The sequence below is a fragment of the Astatotilapia calliptera genome, chromosome 1 (assembly GCF_900246225.1).
Source record: "Astatotilapia calliptera chromosome 1, fAstCal1.2, whole genome shotgun sequence".
NCBI lineage: Eukaryota > Metazoa > Chordata > Actinopteri > Cichliformes > Cichlidae > Astatotilapia > Astatotilapia calliptera.
The window spans coordinates 17,437,798-17,454,084 of NC_039302.1; the positions used below are offsets into that span (position 1 = coordinate 17,437,798).

Genomic DNA, 16,287 nt, shown 5'->3' on the forward strand with positions numbered 1-16,287 from the left:
CACCTTTTTCCCCACATCTATGCAGAGTTTGATGGAAATGTCTCGAAAACAACACGTCTAAGTGTTGACTAAAATTAACTGTAAATTGAGGGCAAGCTTTCCAAAGGGTCAGTGTTTGCCAGTGGGTGTGTGTATTTGGGGGGGGGGGGGGGGGGGGGGGTGCTTTAATGTTTTTCATTTCTTTGTTTTGCACTGATTCTATTTGCAAGCCCAGCCTGCATGCCTGCACATCCTGAAAAGCACCATGCGAGCACGCTGCTAAGCTTTGTGTGGGTTTTTGTTTGCTTCGAGTATCACTGGCCAGCGAATAGGACGAGGATTAATCACTGAGACAGCGCCTGCTCGGCCACGCAGAGGAGCGGCGGCACTCCCGAAAGAACAAAAGACAGTCAGATGACACACAGACAGGCTTGGTTTTCATAATCAGTGCAGCCCCGTGTTGCACTGACATTTTATTTATCTGTGTGTGCACATGTGTGTGTGTGACCTGCCACTTGACACAGTATCTCTAGTTTGGTGCATCTGACTGCCTGTCGTACTGCGTGTGTATGCGCGCGTGTTCGTTATGTGTGAAACTGTCACATCAATCCTCTCGAAGCAGTGGAGGTTTCAGCGGGGGGTCACACCTCTCAGCATCTTTTATGCTTTACTGTACCCAAGGGAAACACACAGAGTCAGGCTGGAAGATTGAAATCAGGCCACCTCCACTCCACTTAGACACAAACTATATTTTCTGTATTCCCCAGCAACTGCTTTTATTTTACAAACTTTAGCAATTTCTATTCACACGTGTTGCACAATCTACAAAGTACTTTGCTTTTTAGAAACTTACAGCACATCTGCGAGTCCCTTCATATCAGCTATAAAGCTATGCTAATAAGGTTAGGGTGTCTTTTCGAAAGTGGAAGTTTGGAGAAAACAAGGAGACGATAATTACAGCAGCAAGCGCAGGAGGCAGGCCCGCTATGTAATAATGTATGATTCGAAGCTATTTTAAGACTGTGAATTGCTAAACCTAGATTTCTTTGGGGAAATCTCACTCACATTGCTCAGTAGAAACTATGCCAAGTAGGAGCACAGTCAGTGGCTCGTTTTTTGGTAATCAGGCTGGATCTGGCTCTGTGTTTTACCTAGAATAGGTGGGGAACATGTTTCTGCAATATTTGGAGTTGGTACGCTGTGTCTCGTCATTGTTGTCATGGCTTAAATAGTGGATATGAAGGCAGGACATGCAGGTAACTGAGAGTAGGCCTGATTACAGCCGTCTCCAGCACCACTTTCTCTCCCCCTCCTATCTTAGTGAAAATCCTCAGCATGTCTAAAGATAGAAAACTGGAAATTACACCAAGATCAAATGAGCTGTTAAGGATTTCATGTTTCTCTTATGATTAATTAATACCTAAACTTACTAATACCTCCTGAAAGGTCAGAGTAACAACACATTCACATAAAATATGACGTTGATTTAGAATCATTGCATGAATATGAGGGACATTTTTAGATGATTAATCCCTGATGAAGATTGTTTAAACATTTAATTTCTTTCTAGTTCATCCAAATGTTTTTAACCTCTGCGGCAGATGTAAAGCAACAAATAAGCCGGTGTTTGGGTTTGCGTCTTCCTTAATGATCAGTCTGAGGACCATTTTCAACCTGCAGATTCATCACTTTGTCAACATGTCAGCAAAACAAGCAATTAGAGACAAACATGATGTCTGCATGATGTCAACCAACCCAAAAACCAAACACTTATGATCATGTAAAATAGTCATTTATTTGAATAAGTAGGAATAGCAATGCCATTTGAAAATAGACAGAAAAAAAGCCTGATGCAGTTTTAATTTCTGACAACAATCCTGTCTATTGACTAATGGATTAACTATTCATTGCAGTTTTATTGCAGTATTATTATTGTTATTTAAATTATTATTGTTATTATTATTATTACTATTATTAGCTTTCTGTGATTAACGGTTAAGAATAATTCATATTCAGTCATTTTATTTATTTTCCCTTTAAGGCTGCCCTCCTTTTAAGTCACTTTTTTTCTGATTGGCTGCCTCTCACAAACAGGAGGGTTGAACAGCAGGTGAGTGGGGCTTCTGCTCTCACTGCCAGAGCTACGTACTTAACATGACCGTATTAAGGAAAATCTGCTTTCCCTGACATGATATGGAGCCAAAAGTAGAAAAAACTGTCAGGAACATTGTGCACATCATTTTTCAAAACCAGTTTTACAGAATATATATGTCAGCAAATATGGAAAAGCACCTCCAAGCACCTCTCTTAGCTGTGCAGGATTGAACAGACTGAACAAGAATGAATTTTGGACCATTTCTACAGAATTCCAAGATTTTTAAGATGTTTTGAGTAAATGCTTCTCTTCAGGTACTCTCTCACACTGATAAGTCCTTACAAAAGTGATGTTATATTTTCAATAATTTAATTAAATAAACAAAATAAACTGTCTGTCCGATTCTATTTCCAGGGTTTACATGGATGCCCAGCTAGCAACCCTGCAATGCACTAGCTGACTCAAATTACACATGCAACCATCCTTAAAACTAGTCTAATACTTCAGTTCCCTCTTTGGTTTAAAATCCATGGATTTCCCATAAATACTGCAGACACAGGGAGTCCCAAATGCTACAGCAAGAGCAGGCAGCATAAATGAATGTCTGCTGCTGTATGTGCACATGAATCTAGAGTAACGTCTCCCAGTTAAAAGAAAGCAATGTATAATACATTTCAATAACCTCACTGCTCTACAGTAATAACTGCATCAGAAAAAAAAGCAGTATTTTCTTGCATTAAAAAACACATAAAATCCGAATATGCATAAACCAAAGGTAAGTGGAATATAAATTGCTAGACAGAAAAATATAAGAAGGATTATTAATAAAAACACAGGCTTACAATGCACAGATATATCACCGAAAAGACTAGCAAAAATGAATAAAACACAGCATTGCATCCACCCTTTATTTTCTCAATGATATGCCTGTTTCCCATATTTTATTGCAGCTACTGTTATCACAGCCTGCTCTATTAATGCATGTCTCTATTGCTGCTCGTAAGATTATCTCCCCTCTAGCATGCTGCAAACTGATGTGGGATAAATTGGCCTTCCTCTAGGGTGAGAGTTAACATAGCAACTGTTATGTATGCAAAAAGTAAAGGGAAGTTTCTCCAAGCATAATTACATATGTTTAAAAATCAAGACTCTGGTAATAAATGTGGAATTATATTCTAATTGATAATGTTTATGTTCCATCAACCTTTACAAACTGAACTGTCATGCTTTTATCTTTATACAAAATGACAGATAAAAGGAGGTGGGGGAAAAATCAATGCAAGGATGGCAGCTTCCTGATACACTGCCTCAGTCACTTCATTGTGGTGTGCTGAGTACTAATTTCACTCTCCGGGGATGGAGCCAAGAATCATAAGAGACAGCAAGAGCAGAGGAAGGTCTGACGGGGCTCAGCAAGACAGGCTGACCACAACAGAGGCACATGCAGCACTGATCCAGAAATCTGGATTATTGCATCTCTCATTTGAATCCCCTTACATCACATTGCTGTCTCTGGTCGCTAAAACAGCACTGCAGATGTTTTAAAGGTTCCTACCGCTGCCCTCTGGATCAAAACAGTCAACTGGATGCTAACCAAAGGTTCAGGTTCAGCGTTTTGTATTTGACCATGCACTTTGATTGTATGTTAACCATTAGAAATACAGTGGTGAATAAAGTCGTGACATTATCGTCACACTATTTTGTTTGATTCTTGTTTATGCCTCTTCTGAATAGAGCCCATGTTTACCTTTTCAGTTAATATTCAGAAAATAAATTTTATAACACAGAATACTGACAGCGATTAAGACTGTCCACGCAATTAAGAAAACAAAATATTTATTTACATTTAAGACTTTCTTTTTAATTTTAACCAAATATCTTCGGCTGGGGTTAAAATTGCAAGGCTTGACTCAGCTGTAGGAATGCTCCTGCATATAAGGCTCTAACCAACCACCTACCAACACGGTGATAAATAAATATAGAGGGGTGTTTAATTTCCTCAAGAACAAATACGGTTTTGTTTATTAAATGGTAAAAAATGACAGTAAAATATGTAGATGTCATTTAGGTAAGGTAACATAAAATGCTTTAATTAAATGAGAAAGAAAATATGAACGAAGCCACATGATGCTGATGCCGTGACAGTCTACTGTGAAACCCTGTTTTGAAGGCTTGCAATCGCTTGAGAAGAAGGGGCGGAGCTGGCTGTGAAACTGCCTGCTCATTGGCTACTGACTTGCTACTGACAAACCATTAGCAAATGAGCATATGGTTTCATTTGGAAACACAGCATCACCAAGATTTTCAAAACAGAATTATTTTTTTCTTGATTATGATTCAAAACAAGTGACTGAGCCCATAAACTTAACAGGAAAATCTTTGCAGAGGCCAAGACAGAAAGCAGTTTTCCCATAGACTTCTATAGGACCAGAAGTCTTTTTGCAGTCATAGCTATCACCATCTGGTGGCCTTCAGATAGAATGTAGGTTTAAGGCACATTTTTCTGACCTGGAAACACAGGTTTTTTTCTTACCATCTATGAGTGCTATCTAAAGGGCTAAGAGAAAACTAGAATCTCACTCACCAAAACTGAAGTGCAGACTTCTGTGATGTAAAACAATCAATGAATAGTCAAACAATCCATTAAAACTGCTCCAGCAGCACACACACACACACACACACATACCACCCCTAACTCAGGAAATATATATACTGTCACCTCAGAGTTGTTATGAAGGGTGAGGCTGTCCATAGAGGACATTTAATATTTTCCACCTGGCTGTAAATGTGCTTGACAAAAAAGTATATGGAGATGCCGTTTTTGCCACTGCCACTGGCTTCATTTTACCCATTGCATCCACAATCACCAGCTTTAGTCACCTGTTAATAAAACATCCCTGCTGAATGTGCATGTTTTTGTCTTTTCAGGACCCTTTCATCCCACCTGATGAGTCTTTCAGTTTGTACCCTGAGTAAAACACACCCACCTCACCTGCTTCCAGCTGCTCACCTACATCGTCTCTACTGAAAGGTCTTTCTTTAGGGGAAACTTCAGGAAATGTGCCCTAATGAGATTTTAGCCAGAGCCAAAGGAAAATTACCAGTGCTGTTAGAAATGTATTTCATTTCTTGTTTTTTTTTTAAAGAAATAAAAGGAAAATGCATAAATGAATGCAGACTCTACAGTGAACTCACTGCAGGTAGTCAACCCAGATAGGCTGATTCTGAGCGAGCGTGCATAGATACACAGTAGATTCTTTGCAGTATTCAGATAATTTGCCAAGCACTATGAAGAGCAGAAGAAAGGAAAAAATACAAATGATTCTTTACACAGTTAACAGCATATGTGATGACAGATGTGACTTTACAGTGTGCCACCAAAATCCCGTCATGATTTAGAGGTTAGTTATCTGAGAATTTCACAGTATTGTACCACAGAACCAGTGTACATATTAATGATTCGTTGTCCTTCCCATCGTCTTCAAAGGATTTAATTAGTAAGGTACAACAGAAAGATAGCACTCTAAACGCACAACCCTGCAATGCATTGGCTGACTCTAATTGCACCCATCATCAAAGAGGTCTAAAGCTTCAGCTCTTTATATTATATATAGTGCAGATAAAGTTAGTCCCAAGTGGCAACCTCTGTGGCCAAAGAAAAAATCTCCAGAGCCTCCCATTTATAAACTCCCTAACTCCTTCATTCAACACTAAGGGGGATGGATTATTTTATGAATATGATTTATTCCTTTATTGAAAGGTGCCCATCTTTTCTCTCTCTATGAAGACTCTTAATTTTAGACTGACTGTTGAAGAGAGAGTCAAAATCAACAGTAAACATCATATAAGAGGACAACTTGACGTGGACAGGGGACACTGGTTAATGATGGATGACATTCAAGTGACTACAATAACAAAGACTGTAATACACTGTTGAGTGTCAGGATGATACAGAGCTCTATTAATTTCCCTCCCTACAGGAGAACAGTGCTGTGCCAGGGAGGATGAATATTCTAGCAGATAATTAATAAATGATGAGGAAAGGCAGTGTTGAGAGGCTCACAACACTTTGAATTGCTCAAGTATTCTTACATCTTCCCCTCTTCACCCCTTCTTATGGTATGTCTTCAGTGATGTAGTCCCACAATGCTCCTCCTTCGCCTTCATCAGCACAAAATCTTTGCTCACTTTCTCCGTCGCCAGCTTGTATTTGTGAATATTTATCAAAGTATTCTTCTAAAACAACTTTAGACTCAATAGCGTGAGAGACGGTGCTAACAGGTTTAATCATCAACAGTAACGGCACTCAGTCAGTACAGCTGCTGAATTCAAAAACTCCACAGCGACAAGGTGGTAAATGAAGCAAAACTGCACTCTTCTTTATAGCTTTACCTTGCGATATAAAGAACCTTGAGGCGACATTTGTCTTGCCATATAAATAAAAATGAAAAAGCACAGTTGTGTAAGTCTGTGTGACAGTTTACTCTTTGTTTTTCAGTCAGCCGTAACCAAAAGACGTGTCAGCTATGGCTGTGTTATAGCTTGAAAATCAGTTAATGGCCTTAATTCATACAAATGCTGAGGCTGTTTAAAGTGTGCGAATCCTCTGTGTGAAACGAAACCCTTGTGTCTACATACAAACCAATTTGCTCCTCGTGGATCAGCTAACGGTTGGTTGCGAGAAGACACTGCAGGCTTCGGTTGCCTAGGCAAACCTCTAATGTATTTACCTCTCCCTCGTATGTAAATCAACGGTGTCTTTCACTCTCTCTTGGTGTCACTTCCTTCAATCGCCTCAAAGTCAAGAAAAGTTTTACTTGATTTGCACATTTGCAGCATTAAAATGAACAAAGGCTTTAAAACAATAGATCCAAGCTTCAAGATACATTTAACAATTAGTTAAAGACAACAAACCACCAGAATAACATTTCTTCACCCTCCTCTTTCTTTGTTATTCCTTCTTATTCCCTCCTCTACTCATTGTTTGTGTCTACACCACAACCTCAGTGGGCATCCAGGCAAGTTAAGGAGCTCCCGAGGGTTCATTGTTATGCTTTTCGGTTCAGTTCCCAGCTTAGAGTCCAAATGTAGCAGCACAAAGAAGGCTGCAATATTGGACATCCTATCATCTTTTTATTATTGCAGTGCACATTCTCCAAGTCTAAGCTGTCTCACCAATTTGGTAGGATGCTTCATGTGGCTCCATAAGAATTTCCTCCCACACTCCCCAGTATACCATTACAATATAATAACCTGCCAAGGCATAGTAAAGAAAACTTACTGATATCTTTAAGTAGGCAGAGCAGCTCTAGCATTTGGTTCAAAGGAGGACCTGGAACACAAAAGGAGAAAACTAAGCATCAAACTGACAAGCCACATGAAAGACACAATCCAGCGGGAACACTGAGCTTTGATTTCTTTCTCCTGTCAGGATGCACAGAGAATTAGGGGGGTGGTGATGATGTCAAGCAGGGGTTGTTGGGTCAGAGAGGTGATATACTGGAATGAGAATAAGGGCTCAAATTCACAGCAGAGGTTTTTGCAGTTGAATGAAAATAAGGCATCCAAAGATTTAGAGCCTCTTTCAATTTTTGCTATTTAGGGAAATCGGTTTAGGTCGAGATATAAACATTTTGAAAATATATAAATGTATATATATATATATATATATATATATATATATATATATATATATATATATATATATATATATATATATATATATATATATATATATGTGTGTGTGTGTGTGTGTGTGTGTGTGTGTGTGTGTGTGTGTGTGAAGGTTCCAAAAGGCTTGTATAAACATTTGTATATTTGTATATAAGCATCTCCAATGTGGTATAATCACAGCATCTGCTCTCGACACCGCACCTAAACTTCAGGAAATACAACAGGAGTGCAAATTTCAAACAAATATGTAACAAATTAAAACAAAATATGTACGGACAGTTTTTCAAGGTTTGACCTCGGGTGCTAACAATGAAGCTCAAGGTCAAATGCTTAGTATATTGTTGTGAAATTTGAAGACGATCCATACAAATTGTGGGTAATATAAAGCTTTTTTCAATTTTATTTATACAGGAGAAGATCAAGGAGCTTTATAGTTCAAGGTAAAGAAAATCAATAGATTTAATTACACAACGAGATAGGAAAACTGTAAAGTAAAACTTATGCTGGTCTCAAGGCTTTAATTTTATTTAGCAAAAAGCTCAGAAAGCAAATAGAGCTATCAAACCAACGACTTTTCTCTACAGGCAGAGGTATGGATGTGGCAAGACATACTGAATCAGCAACATTAGCTCAGCTGCAATTTCTCCCCAAATCAGCTGGGTTTTACCATCTGCTGCTAAGCTTAACCCACATGTCACATCTCGTGCTCACGGCCTGAGTCCTTCTTGTGACAACTTCAGGGTTGCTGTCCTCACTTAGCAGTTGGATCAGATCAACCGTAAAACACACCACACACACACACGCACACACGCACACACACACACACACACACTGCTGGCATCAGTATAATGGCTCCTTCATGACAGTCAGTGGGGGATGTGCTGATAAAAGCAAGAGGGGTCAGAAAGAAGGTGGTCAAGCACTGGTGTGTGTAATATGTGATGAAGTCAGCAACGGCGGCACTTCTATGCCAAATAAAATAGAACAGCTCAAGAAACCAATGCAATAGGTACTGTTGAACAAGATGTACTAAAAATGCTTCAAAACAGCAGGTTTCAAACACTCTTAAGTCCTCACACAACATATCTTGTTGATCTCGCAAAAGTTGCACAGACAGAACGAAGACAGGAATAAATTACGCTTTTGAACTGCAAGTGAACACTTAGTGAGTCACTCTTCTAAAGAAACAAAGTTTAGCAGACACATGGGAGAAGAGATGAGCAATACCTGTGCGAAAGGCAGAAGACAAAGGAGCTACTAAAATAATGTGAGGAAAAACAGACACTGTGTTTATTCTGTGATTTGTTCTGAAATACAAAGGATACATTCGAGACAATTTTCTCATTATCTGTGGCAGCACACGCTTGTAATTTGTACTGTGCTCGTAATGAAATTGCTTTGACTTTCTAACTCTCTAAAGGTTTTTCACAAAATAAACCATGACATGCTTCGCCTAACCTTGACCAGGGTGAAACCCAAACTCAGTCTTAGTCCTCACATGGTATCAATCTCCACTATTTTTTGTGCCCACAACGACACAAATACATGCATGTTAGCAGTGAAAGTGTCTCTTCCTTTTTAGCACAGCTTACAATGGCTCCTCTCCTACTTGCATGCAGCCCTGAGGCTTGTTTTGGTCCCAAAAGTCCAACTCATACTGCAGCACACTGCAGTGTTAAAGACAAAACCCTCAGCAGATCACACTTCGGGCCAATCAGGGGAAGAAAAACAAACCTCCAATAGCAGACAAAACTCAAGTCAGCAGCAATCTAGGAACCTTGGACTAGTGTAATTCCCAGCACCATATTAACTTAGGCCAATGTGATCCAGTGCGGCAAGAGCACATGTTTTTCAGTTTCTTACATAAGCAATACTTTTCATAAATATTTGCCTCTCTTGTTTCTGCTTTTCTTAATTGCCTTATCAAAGCCATACAGCTCTAAGTACAAATTGATTTACTGTAAAGTAATAATTGTTTGTGAGCATTCAACCCAGAAATTAGAAGGGCAACTCTATGCACATGCACTCGTGACTGAATACTAAATACATATTTTAAGGGCATTTATTTTTTATGGTATTACAAGACACCTCCCCACCAGCTGCAAGTCTTGGAAATTACTGTAGATGGAAATTAGCCTACATAGCCACTCTTCAAAGGTAATGGTGGGCTTGTTTAGTGCAATTAAAAACGGTCATGCTTTGCCCTTATTCCAAGTTACTATTTAAGCAGTGTTATTTGTCTGTACTCAGTCTCAGCACTGCACTATGTAGAACAGCACTTGTTCAAACTCTTCAATGTAAGTAGTGGCTCACACTGTCAAAGGTTGGTAAAATAACCATGCAAATTCAGAGATTTGATTTCCGCTAGCTGAGCGTGACATCGGCTGGTGGTAATACAGAGCAATCAGGCTTAAACCTGTATGAGAAAAAAAACTGGAGGGAACAAACATGCCAACAGAAAATGTCAAGTTCCCTTTGTTTTGACAGCCGCGAACCTCTTAGTTTATCCAGAGACTTTGCTCTTCTTTCAGTTATTCACATGACAGTTTTACTTTTGACAGGAATGACAGACTGTTTGACAGCACAAAGAAGAAATTTCAAAACTGCATTTTGCCCAGATCTCTGACACAGTTAATATTCGTAGTAAGGCAGCAGCTACTAAAATGTAAAATGATTTGCTGTTGATTGAAGTCACTGCAAAAATTATTAATTAGGGCTAAAAGCAGTAGATAGCCAGTGAACCTCAATATTACTCATATGTTGTATGGGTGAACACAAGCAAATGCACATAAAAGCAAGCTGACAGCTTTACAGCATCCTTGAAGCCACACCCACACATCCACTCAGAGCTCATCTCCAGCAGGAAATCTACCCCACTGATCTCCATCCTCCCTTCCTCCTCTATCATGAAAGGTAAAAAACATACATTATGCTCACTCTGAAGCCTCGCATGGGCCTCTCCTTGGTTTTAGCATCCCATCAGCATACAGGTTTGCTCACACCACGCTTCCTTGACCTCCTTTTCCACAACAACAACTAAGCAATCCTTTCTGTCTTGCAGACCTAAGGCACCTAAAGATTGAACAGAGGGTGAACTGAGTGGGATTTAAAGGCAGAGCACAGATAAACAAGCTGTCCTGACCTGCAGCAATGTTTAGCAGTTAGTGCTAAGCCAAAGCAAATGCTTTATTCCACCGATTCTGTTTTATGCTGCCGTATAGAGGGTTTACCATCACAACAGCATAATGACAAAGCAGCGCTGTGAACACTGAGACAACAACTTGTGTTGTTGTTTTTAAATTCATTATCCATTCAGCTGAAACCCAGTTCTCTCATTAGTATTCCTCAGCTAACTCACGTCGACCGAGGCTGAGAGGTCAGCACAGGCAGCTCCGATTTCAGCGTGTAAGACCAAACACACATACTGTTTTTCTTTTTTTTTTGGCGTAAGTACAGAAGCTCTTTCATGACCTTTAAGTACCTCCTGAACCACAATCAGAAGGCACGGGAAATTCTCTGATGCAGTGCATCTGCAATTAGCTTTATCTAGTGTAATACACATTCAGGGTTTCTAGTTTGTGTGTCTACAGATGCATAGTCTTTTATAGAAACCCTGAACCTTTGCTTTTTATTTTATAGTGTTCAAAATTTAACAAAAAACACCTCATTGTAGAAAGCAGCAAACAGGAAACAGAATGGTTTAGTGAAAGCTAGTCACATATTCTGTCAGTCTGTCTGAATATTCTATTATTCCCTAAATGATCAACAGATTTTAAATGTGCAGTGTAGCAATGCAGCATTACTTACCTTTTATTCAGTTTCCCAGTGATGTGAGCATCATTTGCTTGAAGGTTGGTTCAGTGTGAGTACTCTCTAAAAGGGCGTGCACCTTTCAAGTCTGCAGTGCTACATTCAATGTGAGGCACCAATATTTTATTTTCAACTGACTTTCTGTTCTTTTTTAGCTGCTTATCTCCGAAAAAAATGAAATCTAATTTTGAATGCTCACAGTTTTCCAATATACAGTTCCCAGTTTCTTTCCTGCCACTGAGCACACCAGCGTGCATAAAGCACAAGCGATAACCGCAGATTATATCCATGACTGCAGTCCTCATTTAAACCAGATGTTTGTGTTTTGCATTGTCCTTTGATGATTGTGGATTATATAAAGCATCCAAAATAAACCTTCAGTGTACCGTAAAATGACAACAAAAGAATAAGCACAACAACATAATCGAGGCTCAGGAGTATTACTGAAATACTGACTGTCTTTTCGGCATCCTGGCACAGCTACACACACCCAGACTTGTTGACTCCTGTCCTGTTTTTCATTCAAATGTTATTCTAAAATGTTGCAGCGTGTCGTGGGAAAACAAAAGCTAAGGCAGTCATTCCCTACCAACAACAACAACAAAATTATTGATGAGCGTTATAGATTATAGATGGCTCAGAATGGGCCTGTTTTGAGAAACAAGCCTGTGTATGATGCATAAGTAGAAGAAAAAAACGCGACATAGGATTCTCAGGGGGATGATGAAATAACATAAAATATATGAAAATCCAAAGAATCTGGATTTATAATAAATCTGTCTTTTAAAAAAAAAAAGGCTTAGATGTTAATCACTGTACGTGTGATGATGTTCATGCAAATTTTCATTCAAGGCGAGATAAGGTACAGAGACACGCATATATACCCTGCAGTCATTATAGCAAGACGTTTGCTCTCCAGCGACATCTATTCAACTGATCCTTAATGCAAATATCTGCTAAGCCAATCAAACGGCTGCATTTAGACATGTAGACATGGCCAAGACAGCCTGCTGAAGTTCAATTTGTGCTTCGGAATGGTGAAGAAAGGTGATTTAAGCGACTTTGAGTGTGACACGGTTAATGGTGCCAGACGTGCTGGTCTGAATTTTCACAGATTGCTGTTCTACTGGGATTTTCCCATAGCCATCTGTAGGGTTTACAGAGAATGGTCCAAAAAAGAGAAAATATTCCGGGTGAAAATGCCTTGTTAATGCCAGAGGTCATGAGAAAGGGGACAGTAACTCAACATCATTACAACCAAGGTATGCAAAGGAGCATCTCCAAACACATCCAACCTTGAGTTAGGTGCGCTCAAGAGCAGAAAACCACTATATCTAAATGCATCCTTCCTGCTATAACACGTAACCTATAACAAAACATCCAAAGAAACAGAATGGCACTGCAGAGATGCATCAAGGAGTGTGAGTCTGGTGTATATGCATTAGGGTCTGAGGTATATTGTCATGGACAAGGAAAGTATTTCAAATCTTTTTCAGAACATCATGACAAACTATACAGTTGAACATTCAAGACTTGGAGACATATTTTCAGTACAGTAAATCTACGATAACTCTGTGATGTTTGAGTCAAAATCTAAGTAAACCGATCATCAGGGTTAAGCACAACTGTCAACACTGAGTCAAGCTGGAGTTGCTGATCTCACTGAGAATAAACACGTCTTATGATCAGGTATGAAGGAAAAGAATCCTTTGTAAGTAAAGCTGCCAGCTCATCTGCGCCATTTTTATAAAAAGGTTTCAGAATTACATTGTTTTCGTCTCTCTCTCTCTTCCACTTTTTCATGCTTTTCTCCCAGAGCAAGCCTGACACTATAGATGAAACATCAATTTGGTTACGTTCCTTCAGCTTTATCACACAAACGATGAACAGTAATCTGTGCTGCCTATCAACAAACATGCGTGGCTATAGAAATAATGGCCCAGAGGCTAGCACTGTACTCCAATGCAATACAAAATCAGCCCGGCTCGCATTCATCATGCTTGAATAACAATACAAGGTTGCATTATGGAGAAAAATAAAAAACATTTACGTCTGCATCTTCTAGACAACATTGCTTTATGGAATAGCAGCTAAGAAAATCAATTTACTCAACGTGAACTTGCCTGCACATTGTAACAATGACAGCAGCAGGTGAGGCTCTCTGCACATCTAAATGCTAATGTCATGCTGCTCTTCAGACAATAGCGGTAGCTAATGAGCTGGCTTGGTGAATGCATCTAAAGTCTAACTGATGACATAAGTGACAGCATACTGAGGGACAGAGCTCTTTTTATGACTCACAACACAGCGGGACCAAATTTAAAATGGGTGCGCCAAGGTCACACTCTAGTTCTAATCACGGCCAAATGCTTATTATATTGTAACTCCTGGTTTTCTAATTACATCTTTTAATACCAATATTTCCACTTTTGTATGAACAAACTTGACTGTTTTTAGGAATAATTTAAATGCTCGATAAGAAGTACATGCAATTATGCATATCTCAAGCCATGTAAGTCCATACTCACTTATACTTTGGGCATGTAAGTGCATTCGCACTCAGGAACTACAGCTTCATGCAGTTCATTACAGTTAATTCTGCAATTTTCATTTAGGAGTTGAAGGACAATGTCATCAGTGGCCATGGAAATGTCAATTCTTGCTAGCTAGCCAAGACTTTCATCACACACTGACATTATATAACATCACTGTTGTGGTGTTTGGGGGTCGTGGTATGGACATTATTAACTGTAACTGTTATTTTCAATGCACCAGACTTAGTATTAGAAGTGGGATTGACAGGCTATGCTATATGGTCTGAAAATGCTGCAATAGGGATTTTTGGAATATGCACATTTGCGCAAAAAATTGAAATTCACATGTCACATAAGACAATTGTTTGCACGGATACTAACAACAGTGTCTGAACTGAAACAAGGGAAAAATACTAAAAATCAGTCCGAGCTAGTCAAATACTGATGCTGGGCTCGTCTCATCCTATTTTAACATAACAGTTCGACACAGGGCATTATTATGACAATTACACTGATATCCTGTTATTACGGATTTAGGAGGGAGGTGAGATTGTGAATGGCACAATCACATGACCAACCAGCATGAAGACAGGAGTTCTGAGTCTTTTTCATTTGAACTTACTTTGGTTTTCTTCTGTTTGGTTAGGTTTAGGTTCAAAATTATGTTGTTAGGCTTCGGCAAGGAAAACACAGGCATTCACCGTTTTTTACACAAGTTAAAAGGCAAACTTCAACCATCTGCAAAATACTGCAAATGTCTTTGGCTGGCACAGTTATGCATCCTGCAACCCCAGGAGGGTTTATTGCTATTGAAAAATAACTAAAAGGGGTATCCAGTACACGCAAGTACAATGCAAAGGCTTTAAGTCCTGAATAAGAGTCAGAATGATGACTTGGGATTATGAATGAGATGCAGAGACCTGCTGAGAGCCAGTGATGAGCAGCTTACAATGAATAAATGGAGCTCTGCTGAGTCAAAAAAGAAATTCATTACAATTTATTTTAAGGCTGTCAAGACAATATTCCTTATTGGGTTTCAACTGTATTAAAAAACCTTTTTGTAAGTATTCATTCCATTATTCACCGTGTGACAGCATTCACTACCAGAACAAGCTGCTTCTTAATTTTGGTCTACCTATGCTCTCATGTTTTTAATGTCTCTGAAGGCACCTTCTTCAGTCTGGCCCAGATGATCTTATCACAGAAGAAGCCCCGATCTCTGAAATAACTCTACATGGGAAGACAGTGACATATTTCATTATCAAATTGTAGCTACAGGTTGTGAACATTAAGTTAATAAACCTGCCAGTCAAAACTGTAGTCTATTTTCAGACAGTAATTACAGATCTCAGCTGTAACTTTGAATCGTGTTAAATGCTTTTAATCACCCACAAACGTTCAAATTAGGGCTGTGCGATATGACCAAAATCTCATATCCCAATATAAGAATTCTATCGTCTCGATAACGATATAAATCACAGAAATGTAACATTTTCTGTAAATTCTGTGAATCCCGGGCAGCTCGACTTGCGGGAAGTGTTTCCAGCTGCGCGTCGTGTAGCTGGAGTCAAGTGTTTTAACCGATGCATGAAACTATACATTTTTAGACATAAGTTGTAAAGGCCGCCGTTTTCTTTGTGAGCATTTATTACACGCCTGAAGTAGTTAGCCTGTTCTAACGTTTGAGTTTATTTTTTAACACCTGGGCCCTATTTCAGGAAGCCGGTTTAGTGCAAACTCTACCCTGAGTTAACGAAAACTCTGGGTTTTCGGTTTCACAAAGCGAGTTTAGATTAATACTGAGTGAGTTACTATGACGACACACTCCGTGAAGCTAACCTGCCCCCTAGCAGGTTTACTTCTACTAACCCTGACGTTCTCCGCCTCTTTGTCGGAAACCTGACTGTAGGAAGTGTCAGACATGGCGTGCCCCTTCCTTGAAGAGCCAGTAGATGTTGAAGCCCAAATTCTCCGCAGAGCTCTCCGCCGGGAGAAAGTGATTAGAGCGCATTTGGACATTTTATCATTTCCTGATGATTTCCTGTGTGTACGTTACCGTTTTTCAGCACAATCTATAATTTATTTGAATAACATCCTCAGGCCTAATATTGCTCATGTGACACATCGCGGACATTCTCTCAGTTCTGTACATATTACTTGTATTGCACTTCAGTTTTTTGCAAACGGGAGCTTTCT

General features: G+C 39.3%; 1 protein-coding gene across 3 annotated transcripts in view; it reads right to left on the reverse strand.

Annotated features, from left to right (window-relative positions):
* The window catches only part of apba2b (amyloid beta (A4) precursor protein-binding, family A, member 2b), a 79,204-nt gene that overhangs the window by 49,012 nt on the left and 13,905 nt on the right, over positions 1-16,287 (reverse strand). For 2 of the 3 annotated variants that reach the window (XM_026166944.1, XM_026166948.1), the window contains exon 2: positions 7,356-7,406. The exons of the other annotated variant lie outside the window; for it this stretch is intronic. The gene's annotated coding sequence lies outside the window, so the exon portion shown is untranslated. The remainder of the gene's footprint in view (positions 1-7,355; positions 7,407-16,287) is intronic. 3 annotated transcript variants of the gene reach the window in all.